The sequence below is a fragment of the Cynocephalus volans genome, chromosome Y (assembly GCF_027409185.1).
Source record: "Cynocephalus volans isolate mCynVol1 chromosome Y, mCynVol1.pri, whole genome shotgun sequence".
NCBI classification, from domain to species: Eukaryota; Metazoa; Chordata; class Mammalia; order Dermoptera; family Cynocephalidae; genus Cynocephalus; species Cynocephalus volans.
The window spans coordinates 9,311,130-9,336,903 of NC_084479.1; the positions used below are offsets into that span (position 1 = coordinate 9,311,130).

Below are 25,774 nucleotides of genomic sequence, written 5' to 3' on the forward strand. Positions count from 1 at the left end.
AGTGCCTCACTGCTTCCATACACTGATCACTTACAAATGCAGTGTTATTCTGACAAACGCAGTGCTACTAGTGGGCATTCTCAATCTCAAACAGCTCCACACAGTTACTGAGTGTTCCTCTTTTCTATTACTGCCCCCGACTCAGAATAAAACCTGGCCCTCCCTACCTCTGCCCCTCCAACTCTTTCTGAAGCTCTTTTTGCTCTCTGAATGAATTCTATCACCCAACTGTCTTGCACACTTTCTGGATGTGACATCCTGAACCTTCTTGGGAGACTCTAAAATGTCTTCAGAGAAAGCTAATCCTGACCTCTTTCCACCCTGGCTCATCAGCTCCATATATCCCAGGCTAGACAGGTCCAAGCAGACTCTACTGCCATGCACTTATGGGATGGCTGTCCACACCTCAGCCCTACCTCTCAGAAGAGAGACTGCAAAAACAAAATAAAACTAACAAAAAAACTTTATTCCCCCACATCCTTTGCACATCCTCTCACTAACCAACCTTTTCTATATGGACAGCACTACCACTATCTCTTTCTTTCTCCACCACAGCATCAGACATGAAGGCTTGGACACAAAGGTCATTTGCCCATAACCGCCTAACAGTCACTGTTACCCATTACACACAAAACTCCCTCTGGAAAATGCATCACCTCTCTCCTTAAAACTGCTTCCAGTTCTAAATGGCCTCCCATCACCCTGTGAGAAGGTCTACACTGGAACCATTAACCCAAGCCCCACGATGCACGGTAGTCCTTGAAACATCCACAGAATCACTCAACTGTGAAACACGGAGAATGCTAGGTAACTAAACATCAAATGAGTGAAACGCCAGTAAGCTCTCTCACCACAGTAACCGATAAGATTTCTGGATCTAATCTTTATGCAGAATCAAATGACCAGGTTTGCTGTGCGTTCAAGACCAGGCCCATGGCCAGCAAAATCTTTTAACAGTACACCTTTATTAGGAGGAGCGTGCCTACAAAAACCAGCCTAAGCCGGCTTTCATCAAGTCAACCTCAAGCCACTTTTCTTGCCCACCAAACTGTAATGTGAACAAAATAGCTCAGGATTTAGATCTTGGGTCTTCACATTTACGAGAGGCCCAACCTGCCAAGATTTGGTCAACACAAGGATCCTGTTTCGTGGGGAAAACAGAAAAAGACGGGAAGGAACAGGACGGCACAGGACCTCCTGTTGAGCTAAACAGCCTGCCACGGGGGTAAACTCAACATCTGCAGAAAACCACTTAACCAGTTGGCCCACATTTTAAAGAGATAATATCCTCACCTTCTCTCCTTCCACCCCCCACTCCCTCTAAAACTTTAGAACTCTCTAAAGTCACAACTGGCCAGTACAAAAGGCACAACAACCACTGCCAACTGGAGATTGTTCTCTGTTCACTCCTTGGCTCCTACCATGGGGCTCAGCCTCTGAATAGTGGGGGAAGGCTCCAGATCAGGCATAGGGGTTTGGACGACACCCTGCACCCAGGCAGACTCAAGGCCTCAAAAGATCAAGGATAGTACTGGATGAACAGAAGAGAACATGAGCTGGAAGGTCCAAAACCGAATGCATGTCAAATGTCTGAGACAAATGGAGGAGAGGGCTGGGAGTTGGGGAAATAAAAGGTAACTTAACCTAGGTATATATAAAACAAGGATATTCAAGCAAAAATCTCAGGCAAGAAAGACTCCAGAAGATGTCCATTTCTCCTCACTCCCAGCACAAGTAAATTTGGAAGAATAAAAGACTTTATTCTTACTCTCGAGGGTCACCCTGCCAAAATAAAACCTCAACTCTGCAACCTGTCTGCTCAGAAATCTTGACAGTGAAGACATCTGACCTGTAATCACATCACCATGTCCAACATGCCTTCCCTATCTACAAGTCCTGTAGCCTTTTCATCCAGTCCAGTCAATGTCTCTAAACTGTTTTCTCCTCTCTGACCTTTCTGCTGCTTTCCAGGTGCAGACCTTCAACATCTCTGCTCAGCTCCACTGCCTACAGCCCCTTCAATCGGCCATTCAGTCAACCTTCCTTCCTCTCCCCATCACCAATCCAAATTTGTACTACCACAGTAATCTTCCCAAAATGTAAATCCAACAGGATAACTGGTATACAAAGCCTTTGCTTACTACGCCTGAGGCATTTGAGACAGACAGACAGACTGGGAAAGAATACTGAAGTCTTACACCAAGCACATGGCTAGGCAACCTCACAAGCCTGACCCACATCCCTTCAACACCACCCTTCAACATCTGGCCTGTGAGGGACAGGTTCCCCTACCCCCATTCCTTGTGCACCCACCGTTGTACCTATCCCCACCCACATTTTTATCACCAGAGCCCCTTCCAAATACCGTCCTGGTCGTGCTAGAGACTCCTTTTGTGCACACACTGTGAGCATTCTTCCTGTCTTGAACACCTTTTCTGTAATGCCTCCACCTTCACTGCCAGGTGAGGGCCTTTCTTGTTCTCCAAAATGCATCTTATACCCCACAGCCTGAGGAACTCTTCTCTGTAAGTTCCCACTGCCCTTTGTATGCTGCTTACACAAGTAAACTCAAAACTTTTGCCCACTGACCTCCCTCAGAAACAAACCTAACTGCCCAGGTTCCATCTTTTCTGGAACTTAACTTCAGCAACCTGTCCCCTCCTCCTGCCTCTTCCTCCTTGCCTACCAGAAAGCATTCTCTACACTCATGATCTCCATCACCTCCTTTTGCACCAACCTCCAATTCTCTAAAACGAATGAGCAAACATAGCCCCTTATGTGGTTCACTACCAAAAGAAACTACCTGGTTCACCAAGCTACCTCTTTCTAGTCGCTGCCCTATCTCTTCTTCTCTGGGGAGAACTGCCACCTTAAAACGTTGAGTTTTCTTAATGTTCAAGAATTGTGATCTTGAACACTTTTACATCTCTCCTTTTGGTTAGATACTCTCTGAGTTCACCTTTTTCATCTCTTTAGCCAGCATTTTGTACTTTCCAGTGAACTGAATCTGCACTGTCTAGACCCACTGTTCAAGAACCCTATGCACTAGGAAAGCTCCCTCTCCCCATGCACACCCATCACTGAACACAAACCCATGATGATTCTGTGCCAATTATTCACACACAGCCTCTACAATAGTCCCTTTCAGCACTGCTTCAGTCACCTATTCCAATGACCAGATACTTCTTTCTAACTGCCTATCTGCCTGAAAGACCCACCAAAACAAGCTGAACCCAAAACATAAAGGCATCATCCTCCCACTGCTCTCTCAAGCATCCATGTGGTTCAAGATCTGTAATTACCACCTCACCTCACCACCAAATACTCAAGCATCCTGTCCTCCATTTGCTTCCACCAACTTCAGCAACATTCCCTTTGTAATCAAAACTCCTTGCCTTGTTTGCTTGCTATTTCTGCCTCCCACCCCCCATTCCCAATGGGAACAAGTACTGCCTTAGGCTCATCATGTGCTCTTCCAAATTTTCTCCTTTTCTCCCATCTGCTGTACCCACAATCCCAGAAAGACCTGATCTCCTAGTCTCAGATCAAATGACTTCCACTTCCTTGGTCTTCAATTCATACAGAGTTGTAACAGTGGAAAGTTGTGTCTTGAAACAATCAGGCTTAGTTTTTGCAAGACCCCCAAAATACCCCTTTCTGGCTTTTCTTTCTCTCTTTTGATAGTTTGTTTGGATGTTCTGCCTCCTCCATTAAGCTATGTGATCTGGTGGACTAACACTGTATATGAGAAAGCTTCCTGGTGTGCCCCTGATACCCTTGAGGTCCCAGGAGCCTGCAATTCTTGCTCCGCAGTTTCCTTGCCCTTGAACCCTTGGCTGAAGCTAAGCTGGGTGGGGGTAGTGACAGGGAATGCTCGCTTGCCATCTGCCCAAAGAAACAACCAGATAACAAATAAGCCCCCATCATCACCTCCCCAAATCTCTCAGTGTTGGTGTAAGTTAAGATCTCAAACTGGCACTTCTGCTACTCTTTGATACTCTTCTGGACACAAGAATATCAAAGAGTAGCAGCTGGCCAACTCGGTAGGGCTGGTGGGTAAACACAACACTCCAAAGTTTCCTTCTCCCTTGTCATCTCTCCCCTTTTAGAAGTTCACAGGGACTTCCAATCTGTGTTGTCTTTTAAGATCCACACTCTGGAGCTGGCCGGTTATCTTACACTGTGGTGCTGACAACTCCAAGATCCTGGGTTCCACCCCTGTAGAGGCCAGCCACACACCCCCAACCAACCCCCCACCAAAAAAAGAAGGCAAAAAAAAAAAAAAAAAGAACACCAGTCATCAGAGTTGAGACTCCCCTTGTACGGGCATAACCTTTTAGCTTTTAGGCCCAACATCCCAGGCAATGGAACACATCTGAAACAAACTGTCTCCTCATGTGAGCCATCCACAAAAACAGATCCTGCTTGGAGGGATGCTACCAAGACAGTTAAAAACAATGAACCAACCAACCAACCAATCGAGCGATTACCTAGATATGAAAATAATATTTGCAAAGTCCTCTACAGACTCTGCTATGTTTTGAGTTGAAATCTGGTCCCCCTATGTAGCGGTGTTGGGAGGTCAGGCCTTTAAAAGGTGATTAGGTCACTAAGACGGAGCAGTGGCACTCTCAAGGGATGGGGTTAATTTCTCTCAGGATGGGGTTAATTTCTCTCAGGAGTGTGTGAGTTCCCACCAGAGTGGGTAATTACAAGTGAGGCTGTCTTTCCTGTTCTGCTCCTGCTTCTCCTCCTGCTTCTCAGTTATGATACAGTGCGGGGCCCTCATCACAGGCCAACCAGATGGGGCCACAGGATCTTGAACTTCCCAGGCAGGCTCCAGAGCCAACAGCCAACATTAACCTCTTTCCTTTATAAATTACCCAGTCTCAGACATTCTGTCATAGCAACAGAAGGCAATTTAAGGCAGACTCCAAAGTGTTTTTCCCAAAGAAATGAGCTGCTGAGATAAAGGCAAGGCAAATCAGTTGAATAAAGTGGAAGTAATTACTGATGGGATATATTCAAATTCACCGACAGAATGCACATCATATGCAGGTGGTATTCGGTACTGTTAAGGTGATGGAATTATGTGTGAGATGAGAAGGGATAAGTCACCCCAATACCTTAAACCTAGGGAAAAGAGGAAAGTATGACTCAGGGGCAATCCGGGTTCCCACACAGGTGTTCCGTACACAGAAGAAAGAAAGTTGATATCTACACAGAAGGAAAAGTCCCTTGAAAGTACTGACTTTGGCTGTTCGGTGTGCAGGGGGGAGTTTGGTGGGGGCTGAGACAGGAAATCAGGGATTTTCTACATCTGGTGACCACCAGACAGCACTGCTACTAACACTCACTGAAACCTTATGATAATCTGGGAACAAAGCATATTATCACCATTTACAGAGAACACAGGAGGCTCAAGAACACTCCTATACTTTTGCCTATGGTAACTAATTAATTAATGAATGGTGGAGTCAAGATGTCTACTCAGGCCTTCATGATTCCAAGACCACACATATCCTTCTCCTATACAGAAACAGCTTGTTCCTCAGAGAGTGAGTTACTAGATTAGTGCTCTGTCCAGAAGCAGCTTCCTGTGGAAAAGTCATCATCTTATACCAGTTTCAGTAGGCTTCTATGCCTACCAACAAGCACAGGTAGAAAAGATTCCTGGAATCTGGCCTAAATTCCCTCTGACAATCTTAGTAGTAGATTCATCCATCTGAAAAGTGCCAAGTGCACCTGACTTACCTTTGCCTCTTCTGCTGTGAAACGGTGGACAGCGTTAAGGGCCATTGGTGTCGTAGACCACAAGGAAATGCTTACCTGTCTTCTCGATGCTGATGACATCTGATCACAAACAGGTATAATGGACATTATTAATCCAAAGATACTTCTTTTGCCTAGGCAGCAGGACTAGGCTATGCCAGGGCTGAATGTGAGAAAGTTTTACTAGGTTGGGAGTCCCCAACACTGGATGGGGGGCCTTGAATGATACCAGCCAACCCTCCGGACCTGTCCTACTACAATGCTGTAAAAGGAAGCAACTATATTCATGGTTGCTTATGTCGAAGAGTACAATGGCTATTTGAGACTGTACTCTGGGTTAATGCACTCAGGACAGCAAGCAGAATGCACATGAACACACCCGCACACACCAGGAAACCGAATGTGCAATCCTCGTATTTTCGCAGTGAAAGCTCAGCAGACTGCCCATACAGTGGCTTGAGCCTTTACTCCTCTATGCCCACACTCATCCAGGTCCTGCCTCTGGGATTGGGGTTTTGAGAAGGAAGGAGCCAAATGCAAAAAGATGGAAGGAAGACAGGATGGTTAGACCTTCCTGACTAAATAGCTGGATCCTGGAAAAAGTACTGGTCTCAGATCCCAGCACCTCTTTAGCCTCCACTGCCCTAGCTCTGTGGCCACTACTAGGCTAAAAAGCTATTTTTTTAAAAAAGTGCCGAACCTCTCACTATGGAAAGAAAGGGTAAACAAAGCACTAGGACAGGATTCCTCAGTGCCCTTCCTGACCAACCCTCTCAGCTCACCTTTTTCCCAGCAGAGTGTGAGCCTTCTCTCCCTCCTCTGCCCACCCCACTCACTTTGCCCCAAATGAATCTTTGGAGATCCGAGAATGCTTAACTCAGCACCAGACAGGGTGGGAAAACACAGCTGTAGCCCTGTTCACTGACAAAGATTCTCTCCTTGACCAAACTCTAGCCAGGCTCTTCACAGCCCTCATTTTGACTAGACTTCAACCTTGGTCTATGAAGACCTCAACAAATACTAACATAGTTTCTAACAGTTCAGGCTGAGGCAACTGAAGGCTCCCAAAAGAATTTACTACTTGTTCGAGTCAACACCTGAGGACAGGGTCTCTGCCTCCCAGCCTCTGTGGGAGGGAGAAGACTTTGATAACTGCCAGCTGGCAGACACAGCTGTCATAACAGCATTTGCAATGACAGCATTTGCAATTCTTCACTTGAGGCCCTGCTCTCCCCCACTCCCTCATTCTCCCCTTGCAAGGCCTGGGAGCTTCTGAACAAATCAAAGTTGAGTTCAATTCAGGCTAGACTCTCTTCCACATTGCACTAGTGCATTACTGAGGAAAATCTGTCCTCAGCCCTTTAACTGATGTCTGACTTTGTGTGTCTTTGACATCATGTAATCCCTATGCCTTGCTCTTCTCTCAACCTGTTCCTTCTGCTACATTAAAACAGAATTCTTTCTTTACCCATGAACATAGCAGGGTATGTGATGTCCGTTCGAACCTTACTGTTGATTCTGATGAAGCACTGCATACTTGTTTTCTTTACCTCATCTCCAGTCAAGGCATAGTTGATCCTGAGGAAGATGATGAGGGGGAGACATTCCCTCAGCTTGTGGTGACCCACCAATGGACGACATGCCTGTAAAAGAAGACAAGGACAGACAACTTGATCTCTCAAGATCCACCCCTTACCCAGATTGAGCAGATGGCATGCCCTAGTTCAGCAGACGTTAAGTTGAACTTAACTTGTTGCGGAGGTGCAGGGGGTAGGTCGGGGGGAGAGGAATACAAAAGAGCAATTAATTAACCAATTTAGAGGTGTTTGTTCTGTTAGGAAGGTCCAGAGCCCTCAACCATGGAAATCCCACTTTGTGACACCTCTCCCCACAATCCGGCATCACAAACCACCTCTCTCTCCATTTTGCCCCACCTGACATACCACTGCCACTGCTACTGCCTCCCCAGACCTATCAAGTCTCCCTTCAACTCACCACCACATCCCACACATCTCGTTTGTGGTTTGCTATATCCACAGCCTTCTATGACAGATTCTAGCACTCCCTCACCATTCCAGTCTTCAAAGTTCCACACAAGCCCCCCCCAATGTTGCTAGACCACCCCAGCAATACCCACTGTGCTTCTTTCTTCCTTTCTCGACTGCCTGCCAGCTTGACTATCACCAACTTCACACTACGCCTAGTCCTATACTCCCCCAGTCTCTGTGTTACACTACCCACGGAAAACTCGCAGTTACTCAACTTGGTCTGGAGCAGTGCCGTCTTAAACTTTACTCCCCAATGATCTCTTAAGCTCCAGATCATACAGAAATCCCTCTTAAAGGAGACCATTCTTAAGCTTCTTCTACAAAGTCCCTCCTCAACTTCCCCCCCCCCTTAAAAAGACTCAGTCATTAACCCCACTTTCCCACAATCACCGTAGGAAAAGGGAGAGAAGCCCACAAGACTGGGTGCTAGCCTCACATCAAGTCTTCTTAAAAAGGATGCCCTGCTCATCCAATTTAACAACTGAGAAAATAGGGGCCTGCCCAGAGCGGTCAGACACTACATGGCAGCAGTAGAGAGGTAGCATGTGAAGAAGATACAGACAGAGACAGGTCACAAATCCAAGACTCCAGACAATGGGTGCCTCAAGCTCTCTCAAAAACAAAAACAAAAACAGACAAGAAACACAGATTTCTACTACCTGGAGTTCGAACTGTGCCAAGAAGAGACCAAATAATCCATCAAATGAGTTGAGTTACTAAATCTCTCCTATGTGGACCCTCAGGGCTGGATGTCATGTTTTACAGACACCTCACATTTATTCCTGCTCAGAAAACCATTGGCATTTTAAGCATCTTGGTTCTCACAAAGCTCCTTCTTCACATCAGCTCCCTCCTCTCTGCCTCAGAGGGCCCAGCCTTTTGTTCGGCTTCAACCACTCACCAGTCTCTCCCAGTCTGACCACACCACCTAAGCTCAACTATGCCAGGCACAGTCTCTTCCTTGCAGGACCCTTGCCTCCCATGAAACCTCCAACTTCGTTGGTAGGAATCCATGCCCCTGGGCACACTGTCCTCATCTTGAAATCCTGCCCTTTCTAAAAGGTTCAGTTCAAGTGCCTGCAGGATTCCTCACCCAACTTCTTCGAACCCTTTGCTATTGAATCAGTAACTTGGGCTCGATGCAAAACTCAGTTACTTTATCCTTCAGAACAATTAATTTTAAATGCTGCTTAACTATTTAAGGGTAACTTTTAACCAATTAGTTTAATTATTTAAAGGTAACTTGATGTACTGTCATTTAAGTCTTTTCTCATGTGGAACTCAGCACACTTTGTTGACAACGCCCTTCCTCTGTTCCCAGCTCTTGCCCAGGAAGTCCACTCTTAAGTGGGGAGCTCAAGAGGCAAAGGAGAACACCAGGCTGTGGCACCTTCGCCCCCTTTTGATGCTGTATTCAGCTCTACATTCATATGCGAGTTCAAACATGAAGGAATACAGAGGATCATTCAGGACAGGGACTGTACACCACGATTTGCAAAAGCCTCCCCCCAAATCCTCACCCACCCTAACAGGCAGACAGACCTTTTGGAAACATTATCCCCCCAAACACCTCCAGTGGTGCATTCCCTTACCTCTTTCTGTTCTTTTAAAAGAGGCTTTCCATTTCACCCTCTTTAAAACAGCAAACACTCCCAAGCCCCATTCCCTTCCCAATGCCTTGCTTTCATGGCCTCCTCCCAGTAAGCTTCTACAAGAGCTGGAGGAAGTCAGGTGAGGGGGAGTTTCATTTCAAGCCTTCCACCCCTAGGAAATTTAAAAAAAAAAAAAAAAAAAAAAAACATTCCTTTCCTCATGTTCTAGAGGTTGAATCCCGGGGCTGAAATTACTTGGAATTATCAGTTTTCGCAGAGGGACAGACTCGTCCACGACTGCCAGTTATGCCACGGGACTTTCTTGTTCTGTCTTCCTCTCTTCAGGTCTACTGAGCTCAGGGAATGCAGTTTACACATTTAAAATTATCTTTCAGGTCGAGGGTTAGGATCACCTTACCGACCAGCCACCAAGAGACAGAGACAGAGTGAGAAATTCTTTCCCCGACTCTCAAGACTCTCAAAATATTTAACGAAGATCTTGAACGAGTAGGATTTAGGGCCCTTTTTCTACCAAACCAATTGTGCGAAACAACCTACATGACACGTTGTAACTTACAAGTGGTGATTGCAAACCTGTGCTTTGTTTTTAAAACATCATTCGTTGCTCTCGTCTTGCGCAGGGCACAGAACTTTGTGAATGTACTAAAGTGCTCTGACTTGTACACTTCATAATGGTGAAATTTATGGCATATGAATTCTGTCAATTAAGAAATAAACCTTCGTTGTTCTGGATTAGATCCTCGTGATGGTTGCACAGCACTGTGAATGTAGTGAAACCTAGCAAATTATGCTCTTTCAAAGGGGAAGCTCTGTAGTATGTAAGTAATACTTACTCAGGTGAGTAAGAGTGTGTGTATTTAAAATCTATACTGTAGTATAATGGATATACAAACAAACAAACAAAAAAACACAACAAACAAAATTGCACATGCTTAATGTGTACTTTTTGATGAATTTGGACATATACATACATGCATGATACCATCACCACAAACAAGATAATACACATATCTATCACCTCCAAAAGTTTTCTTGTGTACTTGTGTTTTTTTCAATGTAATTTAATTTTCTTTTTAATGTCATAAGAACACTTAGCATGAGGACTATCCGCTTTACAAATTTGTAAGCACACATTACAGCCTCAAGTTTTAATAATGCATTCACTTCTAGCTTTCAAGACAGCAGGGTTGAATACAATCTAGACTCTTGCCGTCACACTGTTTGTAATGAAATGGTACAATTTGGCCCTTCTATTTCTGGATTCTGAGGCCAAGCCTAGACCCTTTTGGCCACTTCTTAGAGAGGTTCCTTTTTTTTTTTTTTTTTGCCTTTGTTGTGACTGGTAAGGGGATCAACCCTTGGCTTGGTGCCTCCCGCACCGCGGTCAGCCAGTGAGCGCACCGGGCCATCCCTATATAGGATCCGAACCCATGGAGGGAGCACCTCTGCGCTCCCAAGCGCTGCACTCTCCCGAGTGTGCCATGGGGCCGGCCCAAGAGAGGTTCCTTTTCTTATTTCAGTTCTAGTGCTGTAGAGCTCCAGGAGGGCCATTAGCCTTAATTGGGGTGGTGCTTCCCACAATGCAGCAGCCAGCCAGGCCCACACCCACTTTCTACTTATTTCTCTTTCTAATTGTTATCCCAAAGTAAATTTTCTCTCCTCCAAATTGAACAGTACAGAATATGGCTTTCGGACGTAAACATTCCTTTCTGACTGGGTTGTTTTCAGAAAACTCGTCGTCAAATACATGCATAGACTTGGGGAAATCTGAAATGTCAGAAAGGATTCAGATAAAAGTGAGTTTAAAAAGATATTTGTATGGTATCCTCTTGGTAACCAAAAGCATCTGCTCTGAGTACATCAGCTAAGTTATAGTGCCTTGGGAGATCTGGGATAAGTCAGTAATCACCTCTGCCTGAGCTGGAAAACATTTTCTTAAGACTGTTTTACTTGGAAGCAGCCACAGTGATGCCTGAAAGCCATAAAGTAACCCAGAACACTTCTTATTACCCTCACCCTAGATCCCTGCATGTAGTATGTGATCTAGTAATACTCCCAAATCTATATCTCATGTACAGCCAACGAAAGCCCGAGGAAATGATGAGACAGGACTGTGTCTCTTTCTCTCCTTTGACACTTCCCCCTTCTTGTGATAATAAAATGCTAAGCTCTGTTGGCCCTCTTCAGAACACATTTTCAGGGTTACCTGATCTGTGTATCTCACTTGTTGCAATCATCATATTGGCTCAATAAATCCTTGCTATACGGACTTGGCCTCAGTTAATTTTTAGTCCAACATTTGAGCGATCATGAGCAAAGACTCCAAGGCAACTTCCCTGACTGTCCAGCATTTCCTCTTGGAGTTTGAGCTTCAGTACCTCAAAAAGAGAGGCCCATTCTGCCCTCCTACTCCAGGGACTTCGCTGGTACCAGAAGAGATGAGTTTCTTCTAGGTTTTTGGATCTCCCTCTTTAGGCTGAGTTCAGACAACCTATTGAGCTATTTTCCCCCCCAACCCTGTCCGTTCCCTTTGGGAATGAGGGATTCTGTCTCTATCCATGGGAGTTTCAGATAAAGGCACTGCTCTCCCTGCATGGTGAGAAATTCAATACTTATCAGCTGACTTCATTTTGGGGTAGGAGGTTGGGGAAAAGGGAAATCATGTTAGATCAATTTCTGCTACTAAGTGAGTGTATTGGGTCATGGTATTAAAAGAAATGGCTCCAGGATATTTCAGGTTTTCAGTGGAGTGAAAATTACATAGCATGCTTTGAAGTAACAGCTGTTTCTTTTGCTGTGTAATTTTGCAAAACTTAAAAAAATAGGCCTGTATAACTCAAGGTGATCTCAAAATTATAATGGCCAAACATGGATTACTAAAAATAAATTGATTATGTCAAAAATATACATACACATGCTTTTTATAGAACTCTCACTTTAAATAATTGACTTATATCTGTGGAAAATTAAATTAGTAAATAAGCCTTAAACAGAGATTATATTTAAAAGAGTTAAAGGTTTTTTTTACTACCACCACAAAATTCCTTTACCTTAGGAAAGAAATAATTATAAAAATTAATTTAACTTGATGTTTTAAAATTATGACTCTTAAACTTTGGGGTTACACTGTGTGTGTGTGTGTGTGTGTGTGTGTGTGTGTGTGTGTGTGTGTGTGTGTGTGTGTGTCTGTCTGTCTGTCTGTCTGTCTGTGTGTGTCTGTCTGTCTGTGTGTGTGTGTCTGTGTGTGTCTGTGTGTGTGTGTGTGTGTCTGTGTGTGTCTGTGTGTCTGTGTGTGTGTGTGTGTGGCTGGCCTGTCTGGGGCAAGTCCAACAGTAGGCATTTGTGATCCTTTTACCCCCATAGTCAGCTTTTCATTTCCAGTTTATCTTGCCAATGGTTTTTGATGTTCCATCTATAGCGACACACAGGAATTATGTACAGAAGATCAGCTAAGAAACAGAGAACCTAGAAACTCTGGTCAAATAAAAATGGGGTTTACACCCATTTACAGACAGTAAAACTTCTAAACTTCCATCTTTAAAAAGTCATTACAGGAGTCTAGATTGTAAAAGGGTGTAAAATTCTTAATTGTTTTAGATCTTCTATCATTTGTTCCTTAATCTGTAACCTAAAATTTAGTTTCTAATATTTTTAAAACTTTTTTTGTTTAATTTCTGTCCTAAGCTAAATAAGTTGGACCATTTATGGCTAGTGTACTGTGCATTGCCAGTTCTCTTTAAAAGCCAGTTCTCAGGTAATGGCAAAGCCTCTTCTTATTCCCACTTTTAGGATACCTGAGTACATGAACTATGACAGAGGAAGTAATTTTCTTTCAAGTATCATCTAATATCATTCAAATACTTTTAGTTTTGTGTAATCTAAAATATAAAATATAATGAAAGAAAATGCATAAGACAACTAACTGGCTTATGAATCCAACTCTAAAAATTTCATTGATTAAGATGGCATAGAGGGCGGCTGGTTAGCTCACTTGGGAGAGCATGGTGCGGATAACACCAAGGTCAGGGATTCAGATCCCTGCACCACTGGCCACAAAAGAAGAAAGAGAAAAAAAAAAAAAAGGATGGCAAAGAGTATTCACTCTAGCCTCATTGAGAATTAGAGTAACGTCTAAAAGTAAGAAAGTTATCTCTCCTTTTGAACTTATAGTTTGGCAGACTCATAAACTGGGGTCTGAAACCATACCCTACATGCTATTTGACTTAATTCTCTGTAATCATGTTTAATACTTACAAACACTTATTTCTTCCCTACAGACCCTGAGATATAGTCACAAGGACCCAAAGGGACATGCAAAAAGTCTGCCACCTTTATTGGCCAAGAAATTTTGTCTACATAAAAGTGTTCCAAAGGAATGATGGGCTCTGACTGCATTAGGAGAGACCTTTCAAAAGCTGCTGATTACCCATACAGCTGTTACGCAAAGTAAAAGACCACCTGAACTACATCCACACTTCCCACTGCAGGAGGCCTGGATTATAGTTACCACAACGGACCTAAACCTTAAATTTCCTAGAATAACTGATATTTTAGAGTAACTTAACAAAAAAGAATGTACTCTAGCAAACTTACTATTATTTTTATAGAGTGCCCTGCTGTTTTATTCACAGAAGGGTTACTTCTTTTCCTTGAATGTTTACACTTTACTGGAAAACAAATATGTTATTTATTACATTACTTTTTCCATTTGTACTTTCAGAAATGGCTTTAATCATCTTATTTCTGAACAGCTTTAAATGGTACTCAGAATAAATAGATTAAAATAAAATGTGTTTATAAATCTAACAATCTCAGTATTGATAGAGTGAAAATGGGGTCACTCTTATTAGTAACTTTTGATAATGATGTTGTAAAAGCAACTAATATGCATCGAGGTTCTTAGACACCAAGTTTAACACAAAAAATGTTTGTTTACTAGTGATTGGAAGGATGATGTCACAAAAATGTTTTAAAATAAATGAACAAAAATTGTACAGATAGAAACTGCAGAAGACAGTTCTAATGTCACTCAATTAACTTTGAGAAGCAAGTTTTCTACAGTTCTCTTATGATCTAAATGTTTCCCCCCAAAATTTGTAGTCAAAGCCCTAACTCCCACTGTGGCCATGTTTGGATATGGGACCTCTAAGACAGTGATTAAGATTAAATGAGGTTCTAAGAGTGAGGCCTTGATCTGGTAAGATTAGTATCCTTATAAGAGTGACAACAGTGAGCTCTCTTTCTCTGAGCACACACATGGAGGAAAGGCCATATGAAAATATAGTGAGAAGGCAGCAATCTACAAGTGGGGAAACAGGCCCTCGCCACAAACGACCATGCTGGTGTCCTGATCTCAAACTTTCAGCGTCCAGAATTCTGGGAAAATAAACTTTTGTTGTTAAAGCCACTCAATTTATAGCATTTTGTTACTGCAGCCTGAAAAGACTAATACAAGTCCCCAAATAGATTTTAAAAGGTGGATACCTGCTATTCATGAAGATTTAGTTGACTATAATAGTAATTAGCTATTAATTTATACCCAGTGCCAAAAAAAAAAAAAAAAAAAAAAAAGCTTCATAGAATGAATTTGTCTTCAAGACTTAAATCAATTATAGCTAGGTATACTCAAAGCTGCAAATTCAACATATATCATTCAATGGGTTTCCCACAGCAACACAATGGGTCTCCTAAATCAATGGCTATGGTTGGTTGTTTTTTTCCTTTCATAGCTGATAAAACTTATGGGAAGATATAAAAAATTTCCAAAGGCCTAAATTGTCAAACAAAGGTGATGATACCTAGGTAACTGACTGAAACTCAACAGAAATATATTAGTCCTCACAAAAAATTCTTAATAAAACTTCTGATTATTAGGCTTCAGAGTTAGGTACTCCTCAGTCTTGAATGGAGGAAGACTTCATAAAGAAGTACCAAATAATTACATAACTTAATCATTTGAAAACATGCAAGCAATAAAGACATTATAGCAATCTGTAAAATTAATTCATGATTAAGAAAAAATTTTGTGCACTGCTGAGCAAGAATCTGATTTAACATTCACCATTGGTATGACATATTCAACACTTATTGCCCCCTGAAAAATAACACACTAATTCTTTAAAAAATACAATAGTCATGTTATTAATCATAATTCTGATGATTGCTTTGCTTTGTATTTTATTATAAATATACTGAATATTTATATGGCAAAAATTCACCCAGAGAAGTATAAAAGCAACAATAGAGTTAACTAGAAATTTGCAGTGTTACCATTTTATTTGTTATTTACTTTTTTGTTTGTTTGTGCAGCTGGCCAGTTAAGGGGAGCCTAACCCTTGACCTCAGTGTTATAACACCATGCTCTAACCAGTTGAGCTAAATGGCCAGCCTGTGTTACTGTTTTACATAACAAATTGATGATCAGTAGAGCAAACACGAATCAAGAAAGAAAAAAAAATTCCTGCTTCAAGAGTCCCTCCTCCCACTTTTTCTTTCAGAGGATTTCTTTAGAAAACTTGAGATTGTAAATTTTTCCTCTGCCTTTAAGATGTACGTAGATATTTTTAAAACCTAAAGAAGTCTCTTGTCAATTTTGCGACCGACGGAAATGCATTTCTTGTGGACCTGAGAGCCATCTCTTTGAAATGTAATTATCAAGCAAGATAGAAGGCTTATCTCCCAATTCTGTAGGAATGTATCTTAAGTAGGTGCTTCACCTGAAAACTATTCTGTCTCGAGTTTATTTTCCTCTGGATAAAGCCAATTATCAAGCACAGATGCTAACTCTAATTACTGGTGAATTTAGAATGCCCGTTGTGTGACAAATTATACTATCAAGTCCTCTTATTTGAGAATCAGTTACTGTTTATCTTATGAACATCTGTGTAATGGCTGCTTGGCTGTGTGAAAGAATGAAATACATTTCTCTTTTTCTAATTTCTCTAGTGGACAGCATGCCCAAGGCCCTAGACAGGAGCCCAGGGCAGCCTCCTCCACCACCCGGAAGAAGGCAAGAAGCATACCCAGAACACCACTTCCACTCAGGAGACCCACCTCAGGACTGCCACAGCTTTGGATGCTGCAAAAGTGGTTCAAGATCATATCTGTAGCCACAGCTACTGTGCAGGTGGCCTGCCAGACATTCAACTGCATTGACACAAGGAGAGTCATCTGCAGAGATCAGAAAAAGAAAAGGACAACTCTCTCCTCAAAGCCCACTCCAGAGTAATAGAAGGAGCAACTACATCAACAGATGACCAGACATCAATGAAGATACACTAGAATTAAGAAAATTTAAAAAATAAATAAAATAAAATAAAATAAATGAAGCCACAAAAAGAAAGCAGTAATTCTTAAATAGCAGACCCTACAGAGCAGGAAAAATTTGAAATAATTTCCTGAAAAGGAATTCTAAACAACAATCTTAAGGAAGGAGATATGAGAAGACTCAGGCAACATAATCAAATGAGAAATAAAAAATCTAGGATATGAAAGAGGAAATTTACAAAGAGATTGATACCTTAAAAATGAATGTAGCACAACTTATGGAAGTGCAAGATTCACTCAAGGAAATAAAAAACACAACTGAGAGCTTAAGCAGCAGACTAGAGCACACAGAAGAAAGAATTTCTGATCTTGAAGACAGTCTGTTTGAAATAACCCAAGCAGACAAAAAGAAAAGAAAAAAGAATCTTAGAAAATGAAGAATCTCTAACAGAACTAGCAGACGATGTTAAGTGCACAGACATTCAAATCATAAGTGTTCCAGAATGGGGGGAGAAAGGAAAAGGCAGACTTCTCTGAGAAGTCAAATTGGCAAAGCTCAAAGGCAAAGAGGGAATCTTAGAAGAACCAAAAGAAAAGTATCTAGTCATCTATAAGGAAGGTCCTACCACTTTATCAGTCCAGACTTCACAACAGGAACTGTACAGACCAGAAGAAAATGGGATGACCATATTCAAAACATTAAAAGAAAAAAGCTGACAGCCAAGAACACTATATGTGACAAGACTATCCTTCAGAAACAAGAGGAAAATAGTGTATTTTCAAGACAGACAAAAACTGCAGGATTTCACTACCACATAAACAGCTGTATGAGAAATCCTCAAGGAAGTCCTGCCCCTGGAACCAGAAAAACAATAAAAACTACCATGAATACACAAGACAGAGCAGAACCTACTGGTGGAATAAAACAATGAGAAAAAGAAAGAAAATAAATCTTACCATCACAAAAAAAAACCCCCATAATGACAATGTAATAATGCCCCTGCTTTATTTCTCATTTTAGTAATTTCAGTCTTCCCTCTTTATTTCTTGGTCAAGCCATGTAGACAAAGGTTTGCAATTTTTGCTGATCTTTTTAAAGACTCAGATTTGGGTTTGTTGATTTTGTCTATTGTTTTTTAATTCTGTATTTTATATTTTTCTGTTGTAATCTCGTTATTTCCTACTTATACTTCCTTTGGGTTTAGTTTGCTCATTTTTTTTTCCTTAAGGTAGAAGTTTATATTACTGATTTCAGATTTTTCTTACTTTTAATATCATATTTACAAGTATAAATTTTCCTCTAACCCCTGCATGAGCCCTGCATCCTATAAATTTTGATATGTTGCACTTTGATTTTTATCTCCAAGTAAGTTCTAAGCCCCTTTCTGTTGTGATTTCATATAACCATATATTCCCTAAGGTTTGCCTCTTTATATTTGCAGATACCTCCATAGTTACAAAAAGGAGGACAGTACTAGCTGTCTAACTCTGGCACATGTTTTTCTTTTATTGTGCTCTTCCTCTCCTTAAGACTTTGCTTGTTTGTTTGCCTGCACTAAGGTGACATTGAGCTCATTGACTTCTTGCTTCTACACTACTGTCTATTTCATAACATTTCTTCCTTCTATAGCCAGAGACAGCCAAGAAATTCCAATGAGAGGTAAAAGGCAAAGGTTTGTGACATATAAATAAATGAAATAAAGGGAGGCCCTGGGAAAGTGGGGAAGAGAACCAGCCGAGGATTGACCTAGTGGGGTAGGGGAGTTCTAATGAGAGATCATCGATCCTCGTCATTTTTATATTTTTCACAGATAGCAACAATATTCAGAAAGTCCACATTTCATCAGGCTAGTTTGGAGTGATTCTCTGCTCCCCTACACACAATGGGCCTGCTTGATCGCAAATCAAAGCTATGTGTTCCACCCTCTTCCATCATGGGAAGTCTTACCATGGTATTGGTTATGACCTTGCTGGCCCACTGACCTTCCTTGTCTTTTATTACAGACATATACCTGCTAGCCCATAGCCTCTGATACCTTTAAATGAGTCACACTGGAGCCATACTCTCATCTTCCTGACATCATCTCCATCTTTCCCAAATAGCCAATTATCTCCATCAGCACTTCTTAGACCTAGTCTCAGGGATACAACTGTTACTACCCTCCTGACATTTTACCAGCTATGCTAAAGTAGGAGATAGGTAAAGACAAACTTCACCAGAATTCTATGAACTCTTTCAGAAAAAGCTCTCTCAGTCTTCCTCAAGCAAGCTACACTAACTTGGTATAGGTGGGGTTAAAGGGAGCATTATGACCTTGCAGGCAGAGGAGGAAATGTAGAGCATTTTGGAATTCAGAGTCCACTTTAAATATGGACATAAAATAGTTATAATAGTAAAAACAGGAAACAGAGTCAGGAACAGTTGATGGAAAAACTCTTGGCTCTCTAGATTCATTACAGGCCAATTCATAGCATTACATACCCTACTCCTGAATGAGAAAGGGATACATCTCAGTCTTAAGATTTTTTTTTCCCTCTCAGATTCAAGAGCTGCCATAGCACTTGTTCACTATTCTAGGGAATGAAAAAGTTATGTTACAGTGCTTAATCTTCAGATAAAATAAAAGACAAATTCCCAGAGTCCCCAAAGTTAAAAAACAGTGAGTTGCCTCTTTTGTAGGGAACAGTAAAGGAGTTCTAAAATAGGCATATGAAGAATAAAAACAAAAATCTCCCATGTAGCAAAAATATTGGAGGGAAAAGGAGTACCCAGTGGTCCATACGAAGGTGCAAGGACAATTTAGAAACAGGCCTATCACTCTGGTGAACTGCTCAGAGGGAACAAGGGCATTATTTATTTAGCTCTGCATAAGACGGGTGAGACAGAGGAAAACCATCCCTTATGTATTTCTGTGAATCTTCTCTGAAGATAGGCAAGCTGCATGTGTGCTTTGCCTCAGAGAAACTTCCTGAGATTCCACAGTCCCACTTGGGAGAAAAGCAGGTCTTTAATTTCAGGGACTGGGATGAGTCAAGAACAAAAAGAGGAAACTAGGAAAAGAGAGTAAACCTCTAGAAATCCAGCTTACCTGACAATCCACTGAGTTCTTCTAAGGCTAGTCCAGGAGCAGCATTCACTGCTAGATACTTATTATAACACCCTGGTCCACAAAAGAGATGTCTAAGCCTACAACACCCCTGATTAAAATTTTTGATGAAGACCGGCCCCATGGCTCACTCGGGAGAGTGCAGAGCTGGCAGCGACGAGGCCGCGGGTTTCGGATCCTATATAGGGATGGCTGAGCATGCTGTGCACAACACCATGCTGAGGGTTGTGATCCCCTTATCGGTCAGAAAAAAAAAATTTTTTTTTTTTTATGAGTTTCACTGGCTATATGATCAGACCTTTTTAGTATTCTTCCACTCCCACTCCCTGCACATTTCAACAGATAACCTATTCTTCAGCTGAGCTTGAATCCCCCACTGCACTCTTTCCAACATGTGTACCTTGACAGAGCTCTTCTCTTTGCCTGGGCTGCCTTTCTCATCTTTCTTCATGTTGCCTGCAAAATCCTACTTATTCTTTAAAGGCCAAACTCAGGTGTAATCTCTTCTTCCCTTCACTAACTTCCAGGAACATCTGGCAGTTTCAACAATGTTTGTCTATGTGCAATATCTTTATATGCGTATGCATTACACTTATTCATGACAGGGTAACCATTTAATTACTGAGAACCTGACTTAAAGTGATGTTTCCTATAATGTGAACTGCATTTTTATATTCAGATCTTCACACGCTAGCACCTATGAATCTCTGGTATACACGAGGAGGGGTTTATTCTCTAGCTCTTTGATAAATGGCCCCAGATTAAGCCAGTGCCATTATCCATCACTTCAATACACTTCATCTTTTTAGTGACTACAAAGACCTAGTTAGATCTTTAGATCCCAGAAAGAATCCAAATGTTATGCCATATCTACATATTATAAAAATCAACAATGATGATATTATTAATAATAATAATAAACGCAATAGCTTGTACTAAGTATCTGGCAGCTCAGTGCTGCTGCTGGCCTAGCCTTAGAAGAACATGAGCTTAAAATAGATTCAGCATTTGGGCATGTGGACATTGCCTGAGGAAGATTCAAACATGAACAGTTGAGGCTCTACTAGTAACGTCTCCAGCTTGATGAGGCAATTAACTTTTCTTATCAATGTTTCTTTATCTACATACTAAGGGATTTAGATTACATCATCAGTTGTTAAACATTTTTAGCCCCTTTTTACCCGGATAAAATTGTGCATAATAGTTAAATAAAATTTTAGCTGTTCTAGTTGAATTATGGACATGAGACCTGCAAAACTCTATTTTCTGGTATTTTTTTTTCTTTTAAACCTCCCAATGATGCCTGTCCCCCTCCCTGCTTCAAGGCACCTCCCTGGCATTTATGGGTTCTTTAGCACATAGTCAGAAAATGAATCACTTAACTATTTTGCTTCATAGGGCAATGTCAGCTCATAATTATGGAATTCTGTGCCCCTCCCTCTATATGAGAGCCTGCATCTTTAAGAGACAGCTGACCTGGTACTCTTGTGGTAGAAGCCACTAAAAAAGCCATACCACAGGACAATCAAATTCAGGAATTTGGACCTGTGGATACAGTGCTTAGCCAACGGATTACATGTTATTCTCATGTTCCTTGACATACAGCATCCCTAAGGCCCAATCTTAAAGTTATCAGTACCTGCAGCTGTTCTGGGAATATGAGCCGTTAACAGATATCTGCCAGCCGACTGGCCATATGTAGCCTCAGACTAACACAGCAGAAGCAGGAAGACCAAGGATAAAAATCAGAGATCCCGTGGGTCCGGATGGGAAGGCTGCACTAGACTGGACCTGATGTGCTCGAACGGTTGCTTGTGGTGCTCTATCCAGATCCCTTTCACTAGGCATCCCCTGGCTACTGATGTCACTTAGCAGCTGTCTCTTCTGAAAAATTGTCTTTGGCCATATGAAAGCAAACTTATATACAAATAAACTTGCTTTAGACTGGGATAAACTCTGGTAAAATTTGTGTTCAACTTAAGATCAGATTTTCTCCATCCTTTCTTGTGTCCCTCATCCACTTTCTCATAAAAGTCTTCCACTAATAAATTACTTAAACAGCAACCAGGGACTCTGCTTCTAAAAATCATGACCTGAAATATTCTCAACATGGAATACTATACCACTTTCCAAGAGAGATCACCAAAGATTCATCTCATCTACATCAAAAAAATTTTTTTTCTCAGTGATGCATGCCATCTTTCTATCAGAATCAGTCTTAACTCTTCTTGGTACAGAAACCTTCTAATCAAAAAAATTATCAGAAAAAACCCACTGCTGTGCCCTTTATATGAAGTTGCTTAGAGACTGTGGGGAGAAGAGGGCCTTGATGGCCCCCAGGCCAGCAAGACGACCAACAGTATTCCCATGGACGCACGTAAGAGTGAAGGACCACAGACAACTGAAAAAAGGAGCCACTCAGAGGCTGGTGAGTTATTGCAAGGGACCTGTGCATGGCCCACCTCATGGGAAGTATTTGAAGTGTGGGGAGTGGGGGAGACAGGCCCACCAGGGGAACACTGGGGCACAGCATGGACAGCAGATCTGCCCCCCAATCAGCACAGGACCAGTCAGTGGAGATTGGTCAGGAATACAGAACTGCAGGGGTGCAGTTTGCTGCAAAGACTCAGGCTCAGACCAGAGTTTCCACACAACCCAGGTGTACCATACCAGGTCAACAATTAAAACCTAAAAAAGCCTTCCCTAGAGAATTAGCAGCAAAGCAGCACTTTAACTCAATCACAGGTCTCAACTGCTGGTCCCTACAGGAAGTTCCCACATTTTAGAAGTAACCAAAGGACAACAAATTAGTTCCAGTTCAGAATCTAAGTGGTGGGAATAGTAAATAATCCAACACAGAACTGAAAGAAAAAACAATAAACCCACAGATCAGAGTTCCAATATTAACCGGTAAAGGTCTACCAGCACCAAAGAACACCTATGGAACCTAGAAGTACCAGAACCCCCCAGAGTCCCAAGCTGGCATGGGGGGCCTCAGCCACACCCCATGACAGCTGCACCCAGACCAGTAACCACCACCAGGCTGCCACCAAATGTCCCTAGGTTCCCAAGCTGCAGCAGGAGAGCTGAGAGCCTCAGCCATGCCTGTCTAACATCAGCATCCAGCTCAGTGACAACCACCAGGCTGCTGCTGGAAGTGCCCCAGGCCCCCAAGCTGGGATGATGGGGGTACAAGGGCTTCAGTCATGCTCCTTGATCTTCATGCAGCCCAGCGATGACCACCAAGCCATGGCCAAAAGCCCCCTGGGTTCCCTTGCCAAAATGAGAAGGATGCCATGGGCTTTGACCACACCCCACCTTCCCTCCTTCCCCCTCCTCCTACCCTAACTTTCCTCCTTTCCCTTCTCATCCTTCCCTCCAACTGCCCTGCAACAAGATCTTAGAATGTAAAAGCAACAATAATAAATTAATTAATTAAGAAGAAAAAACAAATTATCAAATGTAAAGTTCTTATTTTACGGGAATAAAGTTTCAGTTTGGGGGGAAAATGTTTCTGGAGAAGGGTGGTAGCAATGATCGCAAAACAATATAAATGTAATTAATACCCCTGAATTCTACTCCTAAAAATAATTAGAATGGTAATTATATGTCTTACCACAATTAAAAAGAAATTTTTGTGAAGTAAAAATAGAATTATCATATACTCCAGTAGTTCCACTTTTGGATAAACAATTCAAAGATTGAAAACAGAGTTTCTGCACACCCATTGTGATAGTTATTTTTAGTTGTTAACTTGACTAAAGGAATACCAAGAGAACTGGCAAAGCATTCCTTCTTGGTGTGTCTGTGAGGGTGTTTTCAATGGAGAAATCCAATAACCTGGGGGCCTGGATAGAACAAAAAGGGAGAGAAAAGTATTTCTTCTCTCTCTTTCCTGAGGCAGGAACACTCTCCTTCTCCTGCCCCTGGCCATCAGAACAACAGGCTCTGCAGTTTTCAGACTACAAGACTTAATGCCAATGGCCTTCTGGGTTCTCAGGCCTTTGGCCTTGAACTGAGAATTATACCATCAGCTTTCCTTGTTCTGTGGCTTTCAGACTTGGATCAAGCCATGCTACCAGCATCCCAGAATCGCCAGTTTACAGAGGCATGTTATGGTTATTCTCAGCCTCCATAATCATGTGGGCCAATTCCTCTAATAAATTCTCTTTCATTTTTCTATCTGTCTTCTATTGGTTCTGTCTGTCTGAAGAACTCCGAATAATACATGTTCACGGCAGCATTATTTGTAATAGTAAAAGGTGGAAGCAACTGAAGTGTCCATTGGTGAATCAATGGAGAAACAAAAAATGGTAATTTCATATAATGGAATACTATTTATTCATTGTAAAAGAGGAAGAAAATTCTGGTAAATGCTAAAGCATGAATAAACCTTAAAGACATTAAGCAAAATGAAGTAGACCAGTCACAACTTTACAAATATTGTATAGTTCCACTTATACAGGGTACCTAACGTAGTCAAAATTATAGAGATGGCACAAAGATGGTGGTTTCCAGGAGCTATGAGATGGAGAGAAAGACTGAGGAATTATTGCTTAGTGGGTATAAAGTTTCATTGTAGGAACATGAAAAAAATTTCTGGAGATGCTGATAGTTTCACAACAGTGAGAATGTACTTACTGCCACTGAACTGTGCACTTAAAATAGTCAAAATAATAAATTTTGTGGTGTATGTTTTGCCACACACACACACACACACACACCAATCTACCACCCGTCTCCTGCTTCTAACACACACCCAATGTTAATAACAGAAAAGAAAACAGGCCTACTGCAATAAACACTTTCACTTGGATGGAAAAAGAAAGCACACAACTATCACTGAAATGTAACAATTCCCAAATCCTGCTGTGCAGACATGTGAAGCTCCTATCCTTAAAGGGTGTTTGTGTTCTGGCCTCACATTTCTCTCTGAGAGGAACTTTATTATTCTCTGCTCTCTATTGTCCCTGACAATGATCTCTGAGATTATCTTTTTTGTTATGTTTCTTGATCACATAAGACATTAAAAAATATGTTGCCCTTGGAAGATGGTAATTTTTTCAGCTGCCCTTAGATTGAACATCCCAGAGTTGTGATTTTAAATCTTAAACACTTATTTACCCTTCCTGATAATGTGTCCTGCAGCCAGACCCTCTTTAAAACTTACTGGTTTTTGTAATTTAATTTTCATGAGGGCCAGATTTCAGAGGGAGAAAACATGGACCCTACCCCATTACCATTTAAGGGAGAAAGGTCAGAGTTCCAAGTGAGAAGATTATGAGCAATATGAGATCTTGTTCTATCTTGAGAAATAAAATAATAATCTAGAGAGTCAGGAAAAACTTGCCTGAAGGAGTTGAGATAAGATCTCAAAGACATTAGCAAAGAATAAAAGCAAGAAGGGCAAACAGAAGAATAGCACATGCATAGGCTGTGAGATAGAAATAAACAAAGCACAGACTAAAAACAGGACATTGTGACTGAAGTAAACTGAGTGAAGGGGACTGCGGGGAGAGTTAAGTCTGAATAGAGACAGAGTCCAGAATGCTTGTAGTCTATTCTCAGGATTTTGCTCTTGGCCAAGGGTATCAGTAAACCATCAAAGAGTTTATGCTGGTGAGTGACAATTTTTTTCTGGCTGCAGTAGGTGGACATTACTGAGGTTTCAGGAGACAGACGTGCAGTATTCGTGAGGCTACTGTAGGGAGTTCAGCAGCAAAATGGTGAGATGGACTCTGGGCCAGATGGATAGCAATGAAGAAAAACTGACATGGCTGAATTAATGCAGTATGAGAAGAAAGATCAAGGAGATTCAGAGATGAACTGGGCAAAGTGGGGTAGAAGGTAGTAATCAAGAAAGAATAGTGGTGTCAGTAGAAGAGATACAGAATATTGGAGAATAATTAAGTTTAGTGGAGTTAATTAGGTATATTAATGAGTATATTATTAACTTACTATTTACAAG

The 25,774-nt window shown here is 41.6% G+C and overlaps 1 pseudogene; it reads right to left on the reverse strand.

Annotated features, from left to right (window-relative positions):
• LOC134368989 (small ribosomal subunit protein eS4-like) overlaps nucleotides 1–8,124 on the reverse strand; it is a 33,168-nt pseudogene extending 25,044 nt beyond the window's left edge.
• Nucleotides 8,125–25,774: the final 17,650 nt, after the last annotated feature.